Source organism: Narcine bancroftii, chromosome 3 (genome assembly GCF_036971445.1).
Source record: "Narcine bancroftii isolate sNarBan1 chromosome 3, sNarBan1.hap1, whole genome shotgun sequence".
NCBI lineage: Eukaryota > Metazoa > Chordata > Chondrichthyes > Torpediniformes > Narcinidae > Narcine > Narcine bancroftii.
Window position 1 is genome coordinate 281,793,991 of NC_091471.1, and position 26,519 is coordinate 281,820,509.

A 26,519-nucleotide genomic window follows, 5' to 3' on the forward strand; every position below is an offset into this window, starting at 1 on the left:
GTTACTTATAATAAACCACAACACCACTGGGCTCCCCTGGGGAGATTAAAAGAACCCATAAGACTGCTTGTGAAAAGTGTAAGGGAATCCAGCCCCTGATCCATGGAGTCAATCAGCATTGTAAAAGGCCATTCACCCCATAACATCAATGCTGACCATCTTGTACCTATGTATACTGATCCCATTTATCATTGTTTATCCATACCCTCCTATGTCTTTGTCTGGTTGCTTCTTAAATGTTGAGCCTGTACCTGTCGTAACTCACTCAGGGAGTATGTTCCAGATTCCAATTACGCTCTGAGAGAAAACATTCTTCCTCAGATCCCTTTTAACCTCACACCCATTTCCTTAAAATGATGCCATTTAGTTTCGGTTTCCTCTCCGATGGGAAAAGCTTTCCTAATACTTATCCCATCTGAACCCCTCATAATTTTGTTAATTACAGGCTCAAAATATTAGTTATGTTTCTTTGTGACATTAAAAAAAACCTATATTTACGTGCTGAGTTTCCCCTTTAATTTTGTGTATTAAATTTCTTGTTTAACTCAGTTTGTCATCCCCTCAACCTCCTCCACTCCAAAGCAAACTAACCCAGGATTATTAGTCCAGGAAGGTGAGCAGAGAGTGGTTGCCCGGGCAAGGTGGTGTGGGGTGGGTAGGGGGGGGGGGTTGTGGAGAGTAAAGATACACAAACCCGATGAGGAAAGAGCAGTTGTCTGTGATAACGGGGAAACCGTGGACCTGCAAATGAAGGAAGAGTCTGGGAATGTAGAGCTCATTGAAAGAATCAAAGACTTGTTGATCCAAACCAAGGCTTTTATTAGCAAAAGACAGGAGCTCCTCACAGGTGGCTGACCAGTCCGGAATGATCCGACCTGGCTAGGGACACAACCCTTTAAGGCCCAGACAGTAGGCGTGGCTAAGCTCTCAGCCAATCGCTCTAAGCACAGTCTAGATACTGTAACTATATACACTATATACATTGGTGATAGATCTGTACTATTACAGGGGACATGGGAACTTTAGGGTACTTGAAGCAACTTCTCCCAGAGAGTAGTGAATCGCCAGAATTCTCTGCCCAAGGAAGCAGCCAAAGGTGCCTCATTCAATGCATTTAGGACACAGGTAAGCAAATTTAAATTCCTGCGCGTCGCTATCTCAGAGGAGCTTTCCTGGACTCGACACACCAATGTCATCATGAAGAAACCCCGTCAGCGACTTTACTTCCTCAGGAGTTTGCGGAGGTTCAGTAAACCTTGGCAAACTTCGACAGATGTGTAGGGGAAAGTGTGCTGACTGGCTCCATCACAGCCTGACATAGGGGTACCAATACCTCTGAGCAGAAAGCTCTGCAAAATGTAGTGGGCACAGCCCACTACAGTCATGAGCAGCATAATGTCTGTTTGGGCAAAGTCCGACCACATATACACATCCATGGTCCCATAAGGTTACAAAGTGATTGTGTTGCCAGGTGTATAATGGTAGAGTACATATATAACCTTTTGTATATATGTCTTGATGGACATAATAAACATCTATGTTATTGGCTTATGTATGCACTGTAATGTCTAATGTGAACTTTTCCTACAAATAAAAAGTTTACCATATAACAGTGTAGCTTCGACTCGTAGGCAGCAGCTTCCAATCTCGTTTATCACACGCCTCTTGAGTCTTGTAGCTTTGCTAAGTATATAATATGGTGTTCGCACAATGTCCACATTGAATAATGTCCCATTTCACCAAACGTTTTGTGGACGTTAAGCAACACATGACTGTATATCACAGTCAAAACTCTCCCCACCATCAAGAAAATCTTCAGGGATGCTGCCATCGGAGAGCAGCAGCAATGATCAAGGATCCTCACCACCCAGGACATGCTATGTTCTCGCTGCTGCCGGCAGGAATGATGTGGAAATGGTTGTGACAATAAAGAATGTGGTGCTATGATGCTTCTTGTTAGGACAAAATGTAAATGGAGAAATATTGAAGGCATGTATGGAAGGAATTGCAAGTTAATCTGGAGATTGATTAGATGAATCAAACTGGAAAGGGGACTGTGGAGGGGGATTTATGAATTGCATCAGTGATTTTATTTCCTTTAAACATTACGTTACTGACCCAGAAACAGGCTCTTTTAGAATTGGTTGTGTGTAATGCGGTGAGATTAAATTAAGTACAGGAAAGAGGTATGGATTCCAAAAGACTTTTGTCACCAGGTTCAGGAACAGCTGCTCCCCCTCCACCATCAGACTCCTCAACAACAAACTCAATCAGGGACTCATTTAAGGACTCTTATTTTTGCACTTTTTTCCTCTCTGAATTGCACAATTTTTTCTTAATTTCTTTACATTGTATAAAGTTATTTTTTTTCACTCCCAATAAGTGGTAATTCTGCCTGGTCCGCAGGATAAAGAATCTCAGGGTTGTATGTGATGTCATGTATGTACTCTGACAAGAAATCTGAAATTGGAGTCCTCCTCCAGTACCCAGCAACCTCTAATTGATGAACTCCCAGATACAGCTTGAGGGAGAACTGAGGGGTGAAAACCCCATGTCCTGACTTATAGGAACATAGGAACATAGGAAGTAGGAACAGGAGTAGGCCAAAAATGGCCCATCGAGCCTGCTCTGCCATTCAGTACGATCATGGCTGATCTAATTTATGACCTAACTCCACCTACCTGCCTTCTCCCCACATCCCCTAATTCCTCTATCATGTAAAAATTTATCTAACCGAATTTTAAATATGTTTAATGAGGCAGCCTCAACCACTTCCCTGATTAGAGAATTCCAAACATTCACTACTCTCTGGGAAAAACTATTTTTCCTCATCTCTGTCCTAAATCTACTCCCCCGAATCTTGAGACTGTGTCCTCTCGTTTTAGTTTCCCCGGCCAGTTCAAAAATCCTTCCTACATCTATCCTATCCATACCCTTCATAATCCTATATGTTTCTATAAGATCTCCTCTCATTCTTCTGAACTCGAGCGAATACAATCCTAGACGATTTAATCTTTCATCATAAGTCAACCCCTTCATCCCAGGGATCAACCTAGTAAACCTCCTCTGGACCGTCTCCAAAGCCAGTATATCCTTCCTCAAATATGGAGACCAGAACTGGACACATTACTCCAGGTGCGGTCTCACCAGTACCTTGTATAATTGCAGCATGACTTCCCTGCTCTTGAATTCAATTCCTCTAGTGATGAAGGCCAACATTCCATTTGCCTTCTTAATAACCTGCTGCACCTGCAACCTAACTTTTTGCAATTCATGCATAAACACTCCCAAGTCCCTCTGCACAACAGCATGCTGTAGTTTTTCACCCTTTAAATAATATTCAGCTCTTTTATTTTTCTTGCCAAAGTGGATAACCTCACACTTACTAACATTGTACTCCATCTGCCAGACCTTTGCCCACTCATCCAGCTTAACTATATCCCTCTGCAGACTCTCCACATCCTCATTACAATTTGCTCTTCCACTCAATTTGGTGTCATCCGCAAACTTGGCTACACCACATTTTGTCCCCTCCTCCAAGTCATCAATGTAAATGATGAACAGTTGTAAATGATGAACACTGACCCCTGCGGCACCTCACCTCACTGCCAACCTGAAAAACTCCCACTTATCCCGACTCTCTGCCTCCTGTCAGACAACCAATTTTCGATCCATGCCAATATACTTCCCCGGACTCCACTTTGCTGTAACTTACTGATAAGTCTCTTGTGCGGCACCTTATCAAATGCTTTCTGGAAATCCAAATATACAACATCAACCTGTTCCCCTCTATCCAACACACCCATTATACAGTATAAGGGACAATTACAAAGGTTTGAAGGTTGAATGAATAGAAAAATGGTGAAATTAAAATTCAGGAGATGAGTTGTGGCAGATATTTAAGAAGGTTTTTCATAACACAGCAACAAACTACCTTCATTCATCCGGCTTCCACTCTCTCTGGGCTGGAAAAATTCATTGTCCTTGATGAGAAGCAATTCCTAGGCACTTTAGCCTCCCCTGTAACTATGGTCCCTTGTTGCAGACTCTTCCACATAGTGGAAATCTCAACTTCTGTCTTCTAATGTTCCCTTGGGGCAAGAAGTAGTTATCTGGAATGAAAGCATAGAGGTCAAGTGCAATACAGAAATTTGCTGGAGAAACTCAGCAGGTCATACAGCATCCATGGGAAGCAAACTGTAAACAGCGTCAGGCCGGAGCCTTTCGTCAGGAATAAAGAAGAACAGGGTGGGGTAGGGGGGGAGGGGAAGGGGTTGGAAATCATAGGTGGATGCAGGTGGGAGGGAAGAGCCTGGAAGGTAATGGAGAGAGAGGGCAGAGGACAAAGAACGGTAAGAGGCAAGAGAAGATTTACTAGGCTGTTGCTGGGACTTGAGGAACTGAGTAACTGGGAAAAGTTAAACAGGTTAGGACTTTATTCCCTGAAGCGTAGAAGAATGAGGAGAAATTTAATAGAGGTAAACAAAATTCTGATGGGTATAGACAGAGTAAATACAAATAGTTTTTTTTTCCACTGAGGTTAGGTGAAATACCAACCAGAAGACATGGGTTAATGGTGAAAGGAGGGGTTTAAGGGAATATTTCCCACAGAGGGTGATGGGAGAATGGAACGAGCCATCAGCTGAAGTGACAAAAGCAGGCTCACTTTTAACATTTAAGATAAAATTGGACAGGTTCAAGGACGGGAGGGGTATGAAGAGATATAGAATTGGTGCAGGTCAGTGAGACAAGGCAGAATAATCATTCAGCACAGACTAAAAGGGGTGAAGAGCCTGTTGTTTGTGCTGTAAATGTTGTAATGGTAGCTCTATAATGGGAGAAGGAAAGAAGGAAAGTAAGGGGTGGAGAGCTGAAGGGAAGGAGACAGAAGGGTGAGGGAAAGAGAGATACTGGGGGAGGGGTTAACAGAAATTGGAGGTCGATATTCATGCTGCCTAGTTGGAGATTGTCAAGAGACTATTTAAGGTCTTATTTCAATCTGCGGGTGGCCTCAGTTTGGTGGCGAATGAGGCTGTAGACAGGCATGTCACTGTGGGAATGCTGCGTCGAATTAAAGTGGTTAGCCACTTGAAGTTCCTTGCTGTTGCATCGGATAGAGTTCAGGGGTCCAACAAAACGATCTCCGTCTGTGTTCCGTCTCCCCACTGTAGAGGAAGCTACACTGGGAGCACTGGTTGCAGTAGATGGCACCTGCTGATTCACAGGTGAACTGATACTTGTCTCCTGTCCTTTACCTGAGAAAGAGGGATTCCATCCATCGCCCATAAAGTAAGTCAAGGAAAGTATTGGACGGTTAGTATGAGCAGTTCCTTTGGCAGTGAGAACGGTGAACAACCAAAGGAACTGCTCATATTAACCATCCGAGTCTCTCATCTGCACAAAGCAAAATTTATTTATTTATTTATTTTTATAGAGTTAATGGAGGTACTTGTCCTGCATAGGTATTGATTGTCTGTATGTGTGTTATGTCTGGTTGTGTGTCACCGAGGACCGGAGAATTCTGTTTCGTCAGGTTCTACTTGTACAATCAGATGACAGCAAACTTCATTTGACCTGTCTTGACAATAGATCTTTATGGATTGGAAAGAGGCAACTCGTGGAGTGCCCCAAGATCAAGTTCAAGTTCAAGTTTATTGTCATCTGATTGCACGTCTACATGACGAAACAGTGTATCTCTGGACCATAGTGCCCACACACAGACACAGGGTACACCTTACATACAAATACATAGATATATCACAATCCAAAATAAATATATATAAAAATAATTTATGGGTTTCTGTGACTGTTAACAGTCTCACTGCCTGTGGAAAGAAGCTGTTTCTCAGCCTTGCAGCCTTACTTTTAATACTCCTACACTTCGTCCTTGAAGTTAGTGTCTGAAAGGTACTGCGGGCTGGATGGTAAGAGTCTTCAATGGTTCTCTGACCCCTCTTTAAGGTGTTCAGTCTGTCAGGACGGGAGATGTCATTATCACTGACTCACAAGGTTGATTTGTGGTCTGTTATTTTTTCGATACCTTGCCACATACGCCTTGTGTCACCAGTGTCTGCAGATCTTCTGTGCATACCCTTGCCTTGCTGATTGCCTGGGAGAGTTTCGGCCATTTTTGATCTTAATACCATCTTATCACCTGACCTGAAAGCAACATCCTGAGCTGAGTAGTGCATGGTCCTCCGCGTCTAGCCAAGGTTTCAATTTTGCCCTGGCTGGGTTGTGTTCAGTCACCGTGATATCCTCTATACACTTGCCTATGTAGCTGGTCACTGTGGTCATTGATGTTGATGTGATTATTGAGGGTGGCTGTCTCCCTGAATCTCCTCCAGTCCTGTGGTTCCAAAGCAGTCTTGCAGCTCAGCTTGGCTTTCCCTGGCCAAGTTCTAATCTCCCTGCAAACTGCATTGACTCGTCTCACCAGTGATCTGCATCAGTTCTTAGCCCTTAATTATTCACTATACAAGTAACTTGGGGGGAGGTCAGAGTGTGCTGTGTACAGATTTTACTGATGTCTTGAAAATAGGTGAGAGTGCAGGCTGCAATGAGAATTCTCCGATTGGATGTGGATGGGTTGGATGAGTGGGAAAAAGCAAATGGAGTTCAGTGTTGGAAAGTATGAGGTCTTGCACTTTGTCAGAGGAATCAAATGGCTGTAATTTAAATGGAGAGAAACTGAATAGAGAGGATCTATCCTGGACCCACAGGTTCCTACACTGTACTGACAATAACCACACCAGCAGTGCGAGTTTAAGACAGCTTTAATAAACTAATATGTACACTACGAGGTCTTATCTCTCTGCAAGACGAACCTGAAAGGCTCGACTGTAGCTCTGGACTGCTTTATATACAAGGTCGCTGGGATGACCCCTGGTGACCTAGTGGTGTAATTACATATCACCACATACACTTCCCAAGGCGGTTGAGGAGGGCAAGGCCACCGACACCAGTCTTGGTCCTGTCAGGCTGCATCATTGTGTGGTACGGTAACCACAAAGTAAAGGGCTGAAAGTTAATACCGAGGATCAAAACGGCCAAGAAGATCGCCTTACCTCTATTGATGGCATTCACCAGGAACGTTGCTTAAAAAGGGATAAAAGAATAATAGATGACCCCTACCATCCAGCACACAGAATCTTTGACCCACTATCATCAAGAAGGAGGTACAGGAGCATCAAAATCAGGAAGGCTAGGGTGGGAAATAACTTCTTCCCTCAGGCTATGAGATTGATGAACTGTATCTTGTAACCGAGGAAATCATTCCAAAATATTTATCCCCTAATATGTAAAAATCTATCCAACCTTGACTTAAATATATTTACTGAGGTCACCTCCACTGCTTCAATGGGCAGCGAATTCCATAGTTTCACCACTCTCTCCTTATCTCCATCGTAAATTTACTACCCTGAATCTTGAGGCTATGTCCCCTAATTCTAGTCTCCCCCAACAATAGAAACATCTTATCTATCTCTATCTTACCAATGCCTTTCATAAGTTCATGTTTCTAAAAGATCCCCTCTCATTCTTCTAAATTGCAGCGAGTACAATCCCAGACAACACAATCTCTCCTCATAGGTTAACCCCCCTCATCTCTGGTGAACCTCCTCTGCATCCTCTCCAAAGCCAATACATCCCTTGTCAAATAAGGAGACCAGAACCAGTGCCTTGTACAGCTGCAGTACAACCTCCCTGCTCCTAAATTCAATCCCTCTAGCAATGAATTTCTTTTTTTCTTTGGCTTGGCTTCACGGACAAAGATTTATGGAGGGGTATGTCCATGTCAGCTGCAGGCTCGTTGGTGACTGACAAGTCCAATGCGGGACAGGCAGGCATGGTTGCAGCGGTTGCAAGGGAAAATTGGTGGGTTGGGGATGGGTGTTGGGTTTTTCCTCCTTTGTCTTTTGTCAGTGAGGTGGGCTCTGCGGTCTTCTTCAAAGGACGTTGCTGCCCGCCGAACTGTGAGGTGCCAAGATGCACGGTTGGAGGCGATATCAGCCCACTGGCGGTGGTCAATGTGGCAGGCACCAAGAGATTTCTTTAAGCAGTCCTTGTACCTCTTCTTTGGTGCACCTCTGTCTCGGTGGCCAGTGGAGAGCTCGCCATAGAACACGATCTTGGGAAGGCGATGGTCCTCCATTTTGGAGACGTGACCCACCCAGCGCAGTTGGGTCTTCAGGAGCATGGAGACCTTATGCACGTCAGCTTGCTGCAATTGCTTGCTATTTAAATAATAGTCTGATCTTTCACTTTTCCTTCCATAATGGATAACCTCACATTTACTAACATTGTACTCCATTTGCTCACTCACTTAATCTATCTATATCTCTGCAGACTCTCCATATCCTCTGCACAATTTACTTTTCCACCTAATCAAAATACATGTGAACTTGAACTTGGCGGAGTCCCACCAACCTAGGGGCCCTTGCATGTGAAACATGTGGATATCCTTTTGAAGTTAAGAAAGATGTTGCTTTGAATGTTGTATGTAGTTTTGGTTGCTTAGCAATAGGAAGGATATTATCAAGCTAGATAGGGTGCAGAAGAGGTTCACGAGGTTGTTGCCAGGAATGAATGGAGAGGCTGATTTTATTTTGAAGGATTAGATATGTAGAACTGGTAAGGGAAAGGGGAGAAGGCCTGGGTGACAGAAGCCATTATCATGTGGGATGGCAGGTGAGGTTAGAGGTTAAGCAGCCTACTCTTGCTCCTAATATCTTGTGTGTATGTTCCTGTCTATGTTCAAATACCCTGAGCAAATGAAGAACTTTAAGGAGGTTAAGAGTCAATATTACCGATAACCTGTTCTGGTCCAACTACATTGATGCTATATCCAGGAAGTGCACCAACAACTCTATTTCCTCAAAAGCCTACAGAAATTTGGCATGTCCTCAGTGTTCTGCACCAATTTTTTTACAGGTGCATTGTAGAAAGTATCCTGCCTGGGTTCCTCACAACTTTGGATGGGGACTGCTCTACCCAAGGGCACCGCAGTTGGTTGTGAATGAAGCACCTCCCACTGCTTTGGGAAAGTAGCCAACAAATTGGAGGAAGCATCCCATTAAGGCCCTCACTGAGAAGAAGATTCAAGAGTTCGATAAAAATTGAACCTCCTTATTCAAGCTCAGTTTCATTCCTGCTGTTATCAGGTTCTTGAATGAACCCTCCCATTTCTAAGAGATGATGTCTTGAACTGTTTAACTGTGCTTTTTTTTCTTTAAGACTTCTGTTGTATTGTTATACTGCCCTCTCTGTATGTATTGTTTTTTTAAAATCTTGCACTACTTGAGTTGACTGGATAGTACACAAAACAAGGCTTTTCACTGTAGTCCTGGTAAATGTGACAAGAAACAAATCAGCAATGAGGCCCTTTGATGACTTTAGAGTAAGAATTGCCAGTTTTTTCAAAGCTTTCAAGTCAAGATTGTTGGTTGCTCCAAATTACCACTGATGTCAGTTGATGTGGTGAAGTGACACTGAAAGGCATTGGATGAATTAAGGTGGATTGCCAATTGATGGATGCAATTTCCCCAACCATTGACGGTTAGTGCAATTTTATCTGGGATCCTCTGCCATTCTGCACAATTTGCATTTGAGAATGTAGATAGATTTGAATTTTTCGGCTATAATGCTTAAGGTGGGATGTGAATGGGAAGGGAAGCTTGAGAACCACTGCTCTAGACCCAATCGTTACCAAAATATTTTGCTTGAGAAAAATTGTCATTGGCCCATTTCCTTTGGAGTTATGAAACCATGCACATAACGAGTCAATTGGGTACGATTAAAGCAGTGGTTTTCAAAATTTTTCTTTCCACCCACATACCACCTTAAGCAATCCTTTACTAATCACAGAGCACTTACGGCATAGGGATTAGTTTAGGAGGAATGTGATCTTTGGGGGGCAGTTTGAAAGCCACTGCTTTACACTTGATTGTTTATGTTCTTAGAGAGGACCTTCTGAACTTAGTCGATCAGAAAGTCTGAATTTTATCTTTTCCTAATTCATCTGAAAGTTCCATTTGCTCACGGTTGTACATTACAAGCAGATAACAGTTGCTAACACCCTGAGCCAGGTCTGGTTATCCCACTTCCTCTACAGGTGGGCAGAGATTTCTCGCCTGACAAAGGGTAAAGTCACAGGACATGATCTGCAGTCTCCAGTAACTCTTCAGGGTCACCATGTCCGGGGAAATGAGGCAGGGCACACCAGGCTTCTGTGAGGGGAGAAGGCCACTCCCAGAGTGTGCACTCAAGACCACCCCTTTACCTTCTTCTGTGGTCATGAAGTCCTCACAGACAGCCAATGGGAAAAGAGCACAAACATGACCCCTGAGATGTCCAGTCCACATGTCTCAGGTCAATCAGCTTCAGAAGAGGAAAGACTGATGAAATGCATGTTGGGAGGTGCAGAGAGGGCAGCAGGAAGGATTAGCAATTCTCTACCATGACATTAACTGGAGTGCAAGCAGGGCTGACTAACGTGGTTTAGGTGCAGTGGGCTGAAGATCCTGGCTGGAAATGGCCAGTGGCTCTGGTGCATTATGCAACTCTAGTATTCCGTTCTCTGGACTTCATAATGGAAAGACCACATTCTGTCTGGGTCAAAAGTAGAACGTTGAGCACCGGCACACCACATGGCTGCGTGCTCAGCCCACTCCTGTTCATGCTACTGACCCACGACTGCATCGCCAGATCCAGCTCCAACAGCGTCATTGAGTTTGCAGAGGACACAACAGTCGTCGGCCTCATCAGCAATGTCAACGATGAGTCGCACTGCAGTGAAGAGGTGGGAAATCTCGTGAAATGATGCGGGAGCACCAAGCGGAGTCTCAACGTGAACGACATGAAGGAGATCATCGTGAACTTTAGGAGGACCAATAATGACCACCCTCCACTACACATTAACACCTCTGGCATAGAGAGAATGGAGAGCTTCAATTTCCTTGGAGTTCACTTAATAGTGACCTAATGTGGACACTCATCTCACTTGTTGGGAAGGTGTAACAGTGACCTCATTTCCTGCGAACAATGAAGTGGGAAAGGCTACTGGTCACCGTAATGTCAACTTTCTACAGGGGCTCTATTGAGAGCGTCCTGTCCGGCTGCATCATGGTGTTGTACGGTTGTTGCAGAGAAATGAATCGGAGGTCAATCCACAGGACCATAAGAGTGGCAGAGAAGATCACTGGAGTCTCCCTCCCCCCCCCTCCCATCAACGTGATCTACTGGGATCTGAAGAGAGCGTGCAAAATAATCGAGGACTCCTTCCATCCTTTCAGCTGCTTCTGTTGGAAAAGAGATACAGGAGGATCAGAGCCAGCATCACCAGGCTGAGGAATAGTTCCTTCCCACGTGGGTGAGGTTGCTGAACGATCAAAGGAACTGTCACACTAACCTGACTCTCATATTTATGAAACAATATTTATTTATTTGTATATTTGAATACTTGTCCTGCATACTGTATGTATTGTTTGTCTATATGTGTGTTATGTCTGGTGGTGTGTCTGTATGTTTTACTCCAAGGACTGGAAAATGATGTTTTGTCGGGTTGTACTTGTGCAATCAGATGGCAACAGACTTGACTTGAATTGACTGGAGTTGTAGATTGTGGTGCATTATGCAGCTCCAGTGTTCAATTTGAGTTGTAGATTGACAGCGTTTGCATTTTTAATTCAATTTGGAAGAGTGGGTTTTTAATATATGTGTGTGAGAAATTGAGTGCATATGTGCTGGTGTATGAGTACATGGGTGTGAGTAAAGGTATGTGATTGTGTGAGAGTGAATGTGAATGTGTGTCTGTGTCGATGTTAGAGAGTGTGTGGGTGTGTGCGCGTGTGGATGTCTGCGATGCTGTGTATGAAAGGGTGTTTGAGGGAGAGTTTATGCACATGGAGACAGTATTGATGTGAATATATGGAGCCAAGGGAAGACATCCGACACACTGAATGATCCATCACTTTCTAGATACACTCTTGTCCTTCCTCTCATCTGGGAGAAGATTTATGAATCTGAGAACACACATCAACAGGCGAAAAGACAGTTCCTTCCCTGCAGCCATCGGGCTCCTGAATCAACCCCACGACAGCGCTCTCTCACTGCCCTTGTTTGTTGCTAATTAATCTTTCTCTTCATTGTAACACTAAATTCTGTAAATTGTGCTCTTTACATGGCTGTATAAAAGTTAACCTGTGAATCTATTCACTGAAGAACCTTTCTCATTTTGCATTTCGTAACAAGTAAATTTAAACTTAAATTATGCGTGCGTGCATATGTGTGTTTGTGTGTGTGTGTGTGTGTGTGTGTGTCTGTGTGTGTGTGTGTGTGTGTGTGTGTGTGTGTGTTGAGGATGTATGGGATGTGTGTGTATGTGTGCTGAGGATGTGTTGGATGTGAGTGCATGTGTGTGTGTGTGTGTGTTGAGGAGGTGTTGGATGTGAGTGCATGTGTGTATGTGTGCGTGCGCTCAAGTAAGTGTGTTTCCAAGTGTTTATGTTCATGTGTGTGTGTGGGTGCATGTGTGAATGTATGATTTTTATGGGTGGCTGGGGGGATGGTCGTAACATGCAAGTGTGAATGACCCATTATGCATTTGTGTGTAGATGTACAAATGTGATAGAATGTACAATTGTGTGTGCACGCATATGAGTGTACTTAGTGGATGTTATTATAAGTGTACATGATGTGTGTATGTGTGTGTGTGTGTGTGTGTGTGTGTGTGTGTGTGTGTGTGTGTGTGCTGAGGATGTGTTGGATGTGAGTGCATGTATGTGTGTGTGTGTGTGTGTGTGTGTGTGTGTTGAGGATGTGTTGGATGTGAGTGCATGTGTGTATGTGTGCGTGCACTCAAGTAAGTGTGTTTCCAAGTGTTTATGTTCATGTGTGTGTGTGGGTGCATGTGTGAATGTATGATTTTTATGGGTGGCTGGGGGGATGGTCGTAACATGCAAGTGTGAATGACCCATTATGCATTTGTGTGTAGATGTACAAATGTGATAGAATGTACAATTGTGTGTGCACGCATGTGAGTGTACTTAGTGGATGTTATTATATGTGTACATGATGTGTGTGTGTGTGTGTGTGTGTGTGTGTGTGTGTGAATATTGATTTGTACGTGTTTTTTCTGAGTGCATGTTTTGGAGCATTTGTTGTGTGAGTGTGATGTGTGTCTTTGTTCATGTGGGTGTCTTCGAGCCGGTGTATGTAAGTACGTGGCGGTGAGTGTGCGTGCAGTTACAGGGCAAGGAGCGAGGGTGAATTGAGATGGCACAGGGCCAACGCAATTCAGATCACTTATAGAAATTAAAGCAATTTCACTCTCTGTGCTTATTATGGCAATAATTTAATTTGGATTGCTTTTAGCTAATTAACACTTCTAATTAATTCGTTGACATCACAATTAAGATGTCTGTTTGAAATTGGCGTCTCCTGATAATCAGGATGAGGAGGCTGACACTTGCGAGCAGATCAGGCGCGAAAGAGACTGGGAAAAAAAATAGAATAATTAAAAAAAACTGCGGTTAATGAACTTTTGTCAGCCGCAGTGATGAGATCAGGTTGTCACATCGTGATGTTTATGTACAGCAAGCAGCTCAGTTGTAAGATTCCCGATTAATGTTTGTGGAGATTAAAATAAAGGGAAGCTTCATTGCAGTGTAAACATAAATTGATTGACATTTTTATTTCCCTGTTGAGAGACGTTGCCAGCATTTTGCTGATCTTGAATAGATCAATGAAACTTTGGATTTTTACCTTTCCTGCTGCTTTTGCTAACAGCAAGGAATCCGAGCCAGGATGTGACTGCCTGTCACCTGCCTGAGCTGAACTTCCACTCCTTTCTAACTTTGGCTTCACTATCTCTTACCAACCTCACAGTCAAAGTTCACAATGGATTCAGAAACAATTGCCCTTTGAGGAGATGTTCCAGATTTCCACACCTAGCTGGGGGGGAATTGAAGTTGTTTCTAAACTTCATTCCTGGAAGGACTTACATGGGTTTTTGGATTTAAATGTTAAAATTTAGAGATACAGCTCGGTAACAGGCCCTTCCGGCCAACGAGCCCACGCTGCCCAAATACATTCGCGTGACCAATTATCCTTTTAATGTCATACACTTTTGTAACCTTGGAGAAAACCCAAGCGGAGAAGAGGAGAATGTACAAACCCCTTACATACAGCAGCGATCTGAACCCAGGTCACAGACGCTGTATCTTCATTGTGTTAACCGTTAACACTAACTATGTAGCCCTATTCTCTAAGCTTCTCATCTTGATCTCCCCAACCAGTGTCACAGTGTCCAAGAACTATGAATTAGATTTATTCAGATTTATGTTCTAGATGTGGACAAGAAGTTGGTACTTGTTTTGCATTCGACTTGGCAGTGTTCCACAATTAAAACTTTTTGGCTTGATTTTGGTAACTTATTAGAACGAGTAACTGGAGTAAGGTTCCCACAGGATCCAATGTTATTTTTACTGAGAAATGTTAGAGGGATTAAACATAAATTAAAATGAATATGTATCAAGTAAAATTTGTTCAAATTGCCTTGGCAATAGGTAGAAAATGTATTGGTGTAACTTGGAAGTCAGATGCTCATCTGGGAATGGAGAGAAGTTCGGAGTGCTATTCACTTGAGAAATTTACTTATAATTTAAGAGATAAATATCATACATTTTGTGAAATATGGAGCCCATATTTACAAATTGTAGGTATTAAAATTTAAATGAATTACAAACATTTCCTTTCTCTACGAATATTTATATGTATAAAGGTATTGGAAAGTGAAGCCTCTTGTGGTTTTCTTGTCCCTCTTCTTTTTTTTAAGTTTATAGAGGGTTGGGGGATTTATAGTAGGTTTTTCTTTCTTTTGTATTTTTTTTACTTTCTTTTTTATAAAATACCACATGCATTTGGATTAAGTTTGAAATATTGTGATATGCTTGGTAAGTGGTTTTATATTAAATAAAATGCATATACAGTGTCAAAGAGCATGGAGGGGGCCCTTTGGCCCAACTAGTCCATGTTGACCAACTTGGCATTCTGGCCAAATCGCGATCAACTGTATTTGGCCCATATCCACCTTCCCAATGTTGTCATTGTGTCACCTCTACAATGACAAACCCTTTCTTCCATTCTCTTTCTCTAGAAACGTCAAGCACATCATCTCAAATTCTTAACCAGGAAATGCAAAAACATAGTTTATGTATCTCAGGTACTTAGAGTGCAAGGAACTCTGGAAAATTTGAACTTTTTCGCCCTGAGATATTTCTAAATAGAGGGTCAATAGTTTATAGAGAGATGACTATTTCCTTATAACTATCCACATTCTGGATATACGATGGCTTGCATCCATGCGTGAGCTAACTTGTGTGCTGACACGATTTCCTGTTGGAACTGGAAGAAAATTTGTTCCGCAAGGTTCTGTCATTGGACACTTCGAAGCACAATGTAGAATTAAATTTCTACCAGACAAGTCATAACTCACCTTGATCTTTGTCCCTCACCTGATTCCCAACCCATCCGCGGTGCCATCCAAGTATGGCTGTTCTCCTGATCCCATCCCTCCTCACCTTTTTTGCAGCACATTCCAAATTGGGTCTGAGGTTGCCGGTCACAAGCAGTGACACCCCCATGCTACCAGATTCCATGACCACTGCAGTGGGATGGGGGGACTGGAAAGTTTCCTGTGCTCCACCCTCACCCTGCTCCATCGGGATTTTTCCCCCAACTGACGTCTCCAGCCTTAACTTATAAAGGCGTGGCTGAACACCATAAATGGTTGTGATGCTTCATTACCCAATGAGTTGAACACTTTTTATGCTTGCTTTGAGAAGGAGAACTCTTTTTGAGAATTCCTGCAGGAGCTGACAATCCTGTGATATCTGTCTCTGAGGCTAATGCCAGAACATCTCTCAAGAGGTGAATTCTTGCAAGGCATCAGGGTACTGAAAATCTGTGCCAATCAAGTAGGCAGGGCGTTCATGACATTTTCAACCTCTCATTGCCCCAGTCAGAGGCTCCCACCTGCTTTAAAAGGGCATCGATCATCCGGTGCCCAAGAAAAGCAGGGTGAGCTGACCTAACGATTATTGCCCAGTATCACTTGCACCTACTGTGATGAAATGGTGTGAGAGCTTGGTCATGGCCAGAATTAACTCACACCTAATAAAGACCTGGACCCACTGCCACCACAATCGCTTCACAGGAGATGCACTATCTCTGGCTCTCCACTCAGTTCTGGATCACCTAGACTACAGCAGCGCGTACATCAGGCTACTCTTCATTGACTAAAGCTCAGCTTTCAACACTATATACCCTCAGTGCTGGTCAACAAGCTCCAAAACCTGAGCCTTTCCACCCCCCACTCCACCATCACCTGAATTCTTGACTTCCTCATCGGAAGACTACAGTCAGTACAAATCAGGAACCATGTTTTCACCTCACTGACAATCAACACAGGCACACCTCAAGCAGGCATGCCTCATTCACTGCTCAACTTGCTATGCACAATTCAAAAGCTGCCTACAAATTTCCCCATTGCACCACAGCCGTGGGCAGAAGCAATGAGAAAGCTCGTTGAGTGGTGTCATAATTTGCACTCAACAGTAGCAAAACCAAGGAGCTGATTGTAAACTTCAGGAAGGAGAACACGAACCAGTCCTCATCGAGGGGTCAGCAGCGGAAGGGGCTAAGAACTCCAAATTCTCTCAGGTTTTCTGTCCTGGGGGCTCCATCTCAATACAATCACGAAGAAGGCTCACCAGCAGCTACACTTCAGCTTGAGGAGAATTTGTTCGTCACCAACGACTCTTGCAAATTTCTACAGCTGCAGAGTGGAGAGCATTCTGGCTGGTTGCATCACATTCTGGTATGGAGGTGCCAATGCACGGGACAAGAAAAAAAACTCCATAGAGTTATGAACTTGGCCAGCGCCATCATGGGCATCAGTCCCCAAGCCGTCGAGGACATCTCCAAGAGGCGCTGTCTTAAGAGAGCAATCTCTTTCCTCAAGGACCCTCACCACCCAGAGTTACAGGAGCCTGACAACGAACACCCAGCAGCAAAAGGATGGCTTCTTCCCATCTGCCATCAGATTTCAGAATGGACAATGAACCACAGACACTACCTCATGTTCTCTTAGTTCTTGCATTAATTAATTTATTTTTAAATGTAGTTTTATAGCGATATCTACATTGTGACGCTACTGCAAAACAATGAATTTTGTGACTTGTTCCTGACAATAAATTCTGATCCTGATTCTGATAAAGTGAGATGTTCCAGAGCAACCCATCATACTCCTCCTAGACAGCCTTAACCCATGTGGCATGAACAGAGAATTCTCCAACATTAGGTGACCCCTGCCCTGATCTGTTTCCTCGGCTTCCATCTCTCCTGTCCTCACTTTCACTCCCCATACTCCCTCCCTGTGGTCTGCTCTCCGACCGGTTTCACCACCTCCACACCTTCTTTGAATCAGTTACCTGCTATTAGAAGACATCTCATGTATCGTGCAACAAGTGACATGAAAGTGTGGAATTACTGATGGGTTCCGGAGCAAAGGTAGCATAGTTTTACTAATTTTAGGTTCATTCATGAGTCTGATAACAACAGCAAGAAGAACAACCTTATGATACAAGCATTTGTGCCTTGTACTATTCTCCCTCCCCCTCCCTCCCACCAATCCACGTGATTTACCCGGATCATAGTCTAAAGAGGGCAGAAAAATCATTGAGGAGCCCTTCCAACCAGCACAGCATCTTTCAGCTGCTCCCATCGGGGAAGAGATGCAGGAGTATTAGAGCCAGCCTCATGGGAAGTGAGAATGCTGAACGACCAAAACCATCTGAGACTCTCATATTTACAAGACTCTATTCATTTATCGATTTGTATATATGAATACATACTGCATTGTTATGAGTGTCATGTCTGGTTACGTGTCTGCATGTTTTGCACCAAGGACCGGAGAACACTGATTTGTTGGGTGGTACTTGTGTAATCAGATGACTATATACTTGACTTGCATGGCGACTAACTCTCATTATCAACACCTGCATCATGTTTTCCTTCTCTCCTTCCACCGTCATCTCCAAGAACATTATTATACATCGTTGCAGTTGAACCAAGGTAGCTCCAAGTTTCCAGTGTCATCTCCTTCCTTCCAGGAGCTCCAAAACTGCGAGCACCCAATCTCTCTCTGACAAAGCTTCCCAACTCCCTGACACTCAGTACCTCATCATAAACTGAGGCCCCAGATTCACAGTGTCCAAACTGGAACTTCAGTTTTAATACTTCCCCTGGACAATATTTATTCCCAAATCATACACGTTTCTCCCCCTTCTGTTGGGAAGATGATATGTGAGCTTGAAAACATGGTTCTCAAAATTCAAGGGCAGTTTCCTTCCAGCTGTTGTCAGACTCTTGACTAGAACTGTCACGGGTAAAAGTTGATCCCTCCTGCACTACATTAACTGCACTTTTCTCTATACCATGTTCCTCATCCTTGAAACCCTGCACCCTGTGTAACGCGACTGATTGCACTCAGAGACAAGTGAGGAGTACAAGCATGCCTTTAATAGCTTACAATCAATGGCCAGGAGGCACAATAGTCCTTGGGTGACTCTGAGGTAAAGTGGGAAAGCCAGGGTTTATATTGGGGTAGGTGAGGGAGGAGCCAGCCCTCTGAACAATACATAAACAGTGAATACAAGTTAACTGCACCCTACACCCTATGACTGTAACACTCCACCCCGCACTCTGTGACCCACTGTAACTCCCCACCCTGCACTCTGTGTCCCACTGTAACACCCCCACACTACACTCTGTGACTCTCTGTAACACTCCACCCCGCACTCTGTGACTCACTGTAACACCCCACCCTGCACTCTGTGTCCTACTGTAACACCCCACCCTGCGTTCTGTGACCCACCGTAACACCCCCACACTGCGCTCTGTGACTCTCTGTAACACCCCACCCCGCACTCTGTGTCCCACTGTAACACCCCTACACTGCGCTCTGTGACCCACTGTACTTTTATTTTATTATTCTATTGTCTGCTATTGATTTTTTAGACATACAGCCCAGTAACAGGCCATTTTAAATATGGGTTGACTTGTCAGGTTAGCATGCAGAACAAAACTTTTCACTGTATCTTGGTGTGCATTACAATAAATGATTCCAAATATAAATTCCCAATACAAAAGTGTATAATTGCCATTCACACCATTTCCTTATTTTGTTGGTGCAGTTAAATAATATCCACCATTGACAAAACTCAGTGAGAGAGGGTTGTTTGGAGAGAGAGGTATGTGGGTATGGCTGCACATCTGGTGATGACAGTGAGCTGCTTCATGAATTGCCTTGCGTTAAGAATATAATTGTGCTTCTGTGATGTTAATGAATCCTATTCGGTTATGATAGTCCACCCCATATGTCCCCAGCACGCTTGGGTAAACAGTGTGGGAAATATAGATCAGAAACAAGTAAAACCGTGACAGTGGTTTACAGGACCACAAATGAAAGGCAGGTGTGACACTGGCTGCTTTTCGTGTCTATAAATCTGTCCCAGGCAGAAATCTTGGTGGGAGAGTCTCCAGCCCCATGCACAGGCAATAGAATCAATCTGATGCACAGCAAGACGGCCTAATTGGATCGTTTGGTCTTCCTGTCCAGACCCGGTGGGCTGCACAGGCTGGTTGGAGACACACTTCAGGTGAGGGGGAGAGGTGCAAGGTTGGTGCTCACATTGAACAGAAGACCTCCACATCCATCCTCGGCAACCCCGTGGCTGGACCCAAGGTCACCGGCGCAGGCATCAGGTCAACCCTCCTGAGAGCGAAGTGACCAAGAGCCCCTGGTCTGGATGGAGACCCTCTGTATCCCAAGAACCAGCACAAATCAGCTGGTGGGTGCTTCCAATATCACTAACCCCTCTCTGTTACATGCTAGTTCCATTCTGTCTTCAGGCCAGAAGATGTTGAAGCAGAATTAGGCCATTCGGCCCATTGACATCTAGGCCCTGACCATTCCCAGTTTTGAAAAAAGGTGGAGGGGGGAGCGGAATTGTTGGCATTTCAGGTCGAGTCTCCGCATCGGGACTCTGAGCAAGCATGCAGAGGAGAGTTGGAAGGGTGATGGAGTGGATGTGGAGAGGATGTTTCCAGTAGTGGGAACAGAGGTCCACAGCCTCAGAATAAAATAACAGAAAATGAGGAGAAATTTCTTCCATGTTTCTATCTGACTTTTTCTTAAACATTGCATCAGTACCTGTCTCAACCTCCTCCCCCCGCAGTCTGTTCCACACACCCACCACCCTCTGTATGAAAGAGTTTCCTTTCAGGTTCCTGTTAAATTTCTCCCCCTCACCTTAAATCTATGTCCTCCGGTTACCAATTCCCTTATTCTGGGCAAAAGACCCTGCGTTCACCTGATCTATTGCTCTCGTGATTGTACACACCTCTACGTGATCACCCCTCATCCTCCTGCGCTCCAAGAGATAAAGCCCCAGTTGGCTCCATCTCTCCCTATAGCTCAGGCCCCCCCCACCCCACCCCCGATTCCTGGCAACATCCTCATTAAACTTCTCTGCGCCCTCTCCAGCTTGACAACATCGTTCCCGTGGCACTGAGACCAAAACCAAGCACATTTCTCCAAATGGAGCCTCACCAATGTCTTATAGGAGGTAAAGTTATCTATAAACCAACGTTTCAGGCCTGAGCCCTTCTTCAGGTGCCTGAACAAAAAGGCCGGGAGGAGAAGAGAAGAAAGGACAGGGGTAGGACCACAAGCTAACAGATAAAAGGCCATAAATGGACCTCAGTAGGAGGATGTTCTTCACTTGTTCTCCTCTGTCCAATTATGGCCTTTTGACTATGGGCCTGTGCTCCTCCCCCCAGTCTTTTCCTTCAGGTGCCTTCCTGTTTTTTGCTCCTATTTTTGCAAAGGTGTCAGGTTATATATCTTTTCACCCCATGGTCACTGCGAGACCTCCAGCATTTCACTTTAATCACAGAGTCTGTGGACTTTCATGTTTCACTCCTTTCCTCCATGAAGACAATTTTCTATCTTTGACCTGAATTGCTCATCCCCTTTCTCCCTCCACGGATGTTGCTTGACTTGATGAGAATTCCCAGTGGTTTCTGTTTTTTGTTCAGATTTCCAGGTGCATGTTGGAATTTCCCATTTGAATCATTTTTTTATTATTATAAAGACGGAAGGGGGTGGAGAACCGAGGGAAAGAAAACAGGGGAGAGGAAGGGAGGGTAAATGGAGAGCAGGTTAGCAGAAACCAGAGAAGTCAATGTTAATGCCATCCAGCTGTTCACCAAGCCATCCCTTATCCCCTCCTTGCTGCTGTGTCCTCCTTCCCTTCTCCACCTATTTTAGTCACCCCCATGCCTCCCCTGCTTACCATTTTGTTCAGATATCTGCTGATATTTTTCTGTACCTTGATGAAGGTCTCTTCGTCTCCTCCTCAAGGATGCTTGCTTAGCCCACTGCTCTGCTCATTATACACCCATGACTGTGTGGCCAGGCACAATTCCAGTGCCATCTACAAGTTTGCCGATGACACCACAGTTGTTGGCAGAGTCGCAAACGGCAACAAGAAAGCGTACGGGAGGGAGATAGATCAGCTCATTGAATGGTGTAACAACAACCTTGAACTCATCATCCGCAAAACCAAAGAGAGGATTGTGGACTTCAGGAGGAAGTCAGGCGAATTCAACCCAGTCCTCATCGAGGGCTCAGTAGTGGAGAGGGTCAAGAACTTCAAATTCCTGTGTGTCAGCATCTCCAAGGATCTGTCCTGGAGCCTCCATGTTGATGTAATCATAAAGAAGGCCTGCCAGCGGCTATACTTTGTGAAGTGTCTGAGGAGATGCGGAATGTCACTGAAAATTCACATAAACTTCTACAGGTGTACCCATGGAGAGAATTCTGGGTGATGGCATCACTGTCTGATATGGAGGCACCAACTCTCAGGACAAGAATAAACTCCAGAGGGTTGTTATCTCAGCTGTGACATCACAGGCCCCAGACTTCACTCCATCGAGCACATCCACATGAGGTGGTGTCTTCAAAAATCAGCCTCTATCCTCAAGGACCCCCATTCATTGCTTCCCGTGATGCTGTCCCTGCTCTCGTCTTGTCAGGCACACAAGGCCCATTTGGACTCCTGAGTGTCGCCTCCAGTGAGTCACCAGCAGCATTCGGCCCTAAGCAACATGGACACGGTCATGTGGCCACAACCCCTGTTAGCCTGTGTTCCTCCTCCTCCTGCCCCTCCTTACCTTCTTGCTTCTCCTCCTGCCCCTCCTTACCTTCTTGCTTCTCCTCCTGCCCCTCCTTACCTCCTCTTCTCTCCAGCCCCTCCCCCACTCTCTGACACCCCGCCCCCCCCCCCACCTTTTTATTCAGGCCTATTTTTTGCAAATGCAAAAGGATTCAGGCCTGAAATGTTGGTTACCCTTTACTCCCTTTAGATGCTTCACGGCCTGCTGAGTACCTCCAGCACATATATCCCGGGGCGGCACGGTTGGTGTAGAGGTTAGTGCAACGCCTTTACAAATGCCAGTGAATGGGACAGGGGTTCGAATCCCACGCTGTCTATAAGGAGTACGCACATTCTCCCTGTATCTGTGTGGGTTTTCCCCCAGGGTGGGGGTGGGGGGGCTTCAGTTTTCTCCCACCGTACCAAGGGTTGTAAGTTAATGAGGTGTAAATTACGTGGCATGGCTCGTGGGCTGGAATGGCCTGTTACCGTGCTGTATGTCTAAATTAAAAAAAAATTCTTTGTGCATTGTGTGTGTGTGTGTGTGTGTGTGTGTGTGTGTGTGTGTGTGTGTGTGTGTGTGTGTGTGTGTGTGTGTGTGTGTGTGTGTGTGTGTGTGATGGAACTGTGCAGGGAAAGCTACACTCTGTATCAGGTCCATAAGCCTACTCTGGGGCACGATGGAGCAGCATGGAGAGATCTTTGCTTTGCATCTCATCCACCCAAAGCCTTTTCCCTGAGAGTGTCTGATAGAACAGTACAGAGACAGCCAGCTCTCTATTGACCCTATGACTCCTGCCCTGAGACTGAATGATAAAGCAATACAAGGAGTGCTGATTCACATTGAACAACTTCTGTTTTCTTTCATATATTTTGCCTTTATTCCCAAGCTATTCATCTTTTTAACTTTATGATCATTTTATTTAAAACACCATTACTGCGCCATTGCACTGTTGCTGTGTGGGACTAGGGCATGCTCCAGTCTCCACAGGGTTCACCAGTTCTGGAAATGCCTTGACTGAGAGCCAATGGACCCCTCAAGCCCCTTTCTCCAGGGGCACCTGGAAATGACCATGAGCTCAGGAAAGAGGCCGACTGCCCACTGCCTGGACCTGCAAATGGAACTCCTGGCCAAGCCAAGGGTCAAATCCCCAGCTCTCTGCAATGGGCGCCAATGGACAATACCAGAATTATGCGGACTCTCCCCACACTCCTAATTCCCCTCCTCCATCAGAGGAGAAGCATTCGGACTGGAGGACTCCATGTCTCAGACTCCAAACAGTGTCAAGTCCAAGTTTATTATCATCTGATTATATGTATACAATGAAATGAAACTGCTTCTCTGGATGCAGTGCACACACATACATACATATACAGCATTTAATAATCTCACACACACACATTTATATATGATAAGATGTAATTTAAAATAAATATGCATTAATATTTTGGAATGATACTGTTCATTAAATTCACAGCCTGTGGGAAGAAATTATTTCCCAGCCTGGCAATCCTGATTTTGATGCTCCTGTATCTCCATCTTGATGAGTGGGTCAAAGATCATGTGGGTTGGATGGAAAGGGTGTTTCTTTATTCTTGGAGCCTGATTTATGCAATGCTTATGGTGAAGGTCGTTAATAGAGGAAAGGGAGACCCAAGTGATCTCCTCGGCCATTTTGATGATCCTCTGAATGGACTTCGGGACCGATGCTTTGCAGCACGTCCCGCACAATGATACAGCCAGACAGGACACTCTCTGTTATTCTCCTGTAAAATGTCGTCAAGATGGGGGCCTGTAGCCCTGCCCCAACAACCTTCAGCTGACCTATATGGGGGGCAGAATTTCTCCCGCACAAAGTGCTGCTGACCATTCCAGAGCCATCCCTGCTTCCTCGAATGTATGTAAACCTGATCCCTTGGAACTTTCTGTACTAATTCCTTAGCACTGATGTAAGGCTCACCCACCTGGCTAATCTCTGTCACACTTCTCAAATAAAAGAACCAAATTATCTATCCTCCAGTCTTCTGGCAACTAGCCTGTGGTGAAGAAAGATGAAGCTATCTCCATCAGTTCCCAAATATCTCCTCCCTTGCCATAGCAACCTGGGGTAAATCTTACCCAGCCCTGGGAATTTATATTAACCCTTATGCATTTCATGATATCTAACACCTCCTCATTCTTAAAAATAATCTGCTCCACAGATTTTCCACATCCCCGCCCCCACCCCCAAACTCCTCATCTTCCTTGCCCTTCTCCTTGATGAACATGGATAAGGAATTTTCATTCCATCCCTCACCCAAGTCCTGATTCCCACACGTGGATTACGCTTTTGTCCCTCATGAGATCCACTCTATCCCTGGGCTATGTTCCTGCTCCTGATCTACTTATGGGATGTTTTGGGATTCTCATTGGCAAGTTATCTTTGGTCCCTTTGTGACTTTCTCATTTCCTTCATAAGTCCTCTCCGACACCTCAAGGGACCACCTTAATCCTGATTTATTTTACCTGCCAGTTATTCCTTTTTTTTTCAAATGAAATCTTCATTCTCCTTTGTCATATAATGTTCCTTCATCTTTCCATTTTTCCCATTTACACTTACCAGAACATACTGGCCCTGAGTTCCTTCACTCTCATGAGATTCCCACTTGGCTGCTGATGTCTGCTCTCAATCTATTTATATCAGGTCTTCTCTTACACTATTGAAATCAGCCTTCCCCCTTCCCATTTCAAGATCTTAACTTGAGGACTGATTTTATCCTTTTCTATAACTTACAAAATTATGGTCACTATTCCCAAAGTGCTCCCACACAGACACTTCCTCCATTTTCATTTTTTCATTTTCTAAGAAAAGATGGGGTACAGTATCATATATAAAATCAGGAGATGAATGGATTGGGTGAATAAAGAGAGTCTTTTGCCCAGAGCAGGGGAATCAGTAATCAGAGGACATAGGTTTAAGATGAGGAGGAAGAGATTTAACAGGTACCTGAGGAGTAACCTTTTTACACAGAGGGTAGTGGGCATCGGGAACAAGCTGTTGGAAGAGCTAGTTGAAGCATTTCCTATTGCAATGTTTAAGAAAAAGTTGGACAGATACATGGATAGGATTTGTTTAGAGGGATATGGTCCAAATGCCGGCAGGTGGGACTGGTTGGGGTCGGGACATTTTGGTTGGCATGGCAAGGTGAGTTGAAAGGCCTCTTCATGCTCTATGACTCTTTCGCTAGTAGGACTATTTACATTTTGACTCAATTATTTTCTTGGATATGCTCAAGAAATTCTCCACCTTTTAAGCAATCCCGGTCAAAAATGGGAAGTTTAAATTTACCACTGCTACATTGATTTAACACCTGTCTGTTGTTTGCTATCATATCTGTCCTTGAAACAATATGAAAATTCTATCCATTTTGCTGCCACTTTCTACTCTTCCTCACAGCTCATCCTTCACTTTTCCCTTTCCGGATCTTTCCATCCCATCTTAGTGAATATGCTTGCTACAAACATCGATTGCACCACCTACTTTGACCACACTTTCTTCCACCCTGTTCCCTTCCATTCTCTTAGTTTTTCCCTTCTCCATCTTATTTGCTCTGAATATAAAACTTCCCGCACAAGTACGTCTGAGGTCTGAGCCTGGATCACGATTTTGCCTCTTCCATCGTGAACGGTGTTCTTAACTGCATGACTTCTATTTACCGTCCCTCTACTAGTGCTCCTCTCTTTCTGATCCAAGCAGGAGCAAACTTTTCCGCAAGAGTTTTCTGGTTCGTCCCTTCCACTCCACCAGCATGACAATGGTAATGATGCTGATGAGTTTATTGTCATACACATTGTACAATGTACATATGGACTGAAATTCCGCAGCTGAAAAGGTACTTGTAAAAATAAACAAGAACTACAAAACAATAAAATAAACTATGCATTAAATGCTTAATCGAATTAAAACACAATCAAGACAGAAAGAAATAGATGATAAATAATGTTACCATAGTGTAAAAATAGAGACTTATCCATAGTGCAGACAATCTTTTTGTGGTGTCGGACTAATCTATGCTTAATGCACCAAGGGAAGTTCAAGAAGCTCTTTGGTTGGATGAAATTTTTCTTGCAATGCCTTAAGGACAGAAGACTCATTGGGGCACTAACATCAGCCAGGGATGAACTCTCCTATGCCATCTGGAAGACAAAGCGTGGGATCGCACAGAGGATCCATAGTCAGCTGTGTGGGCCCGAGGACGTGA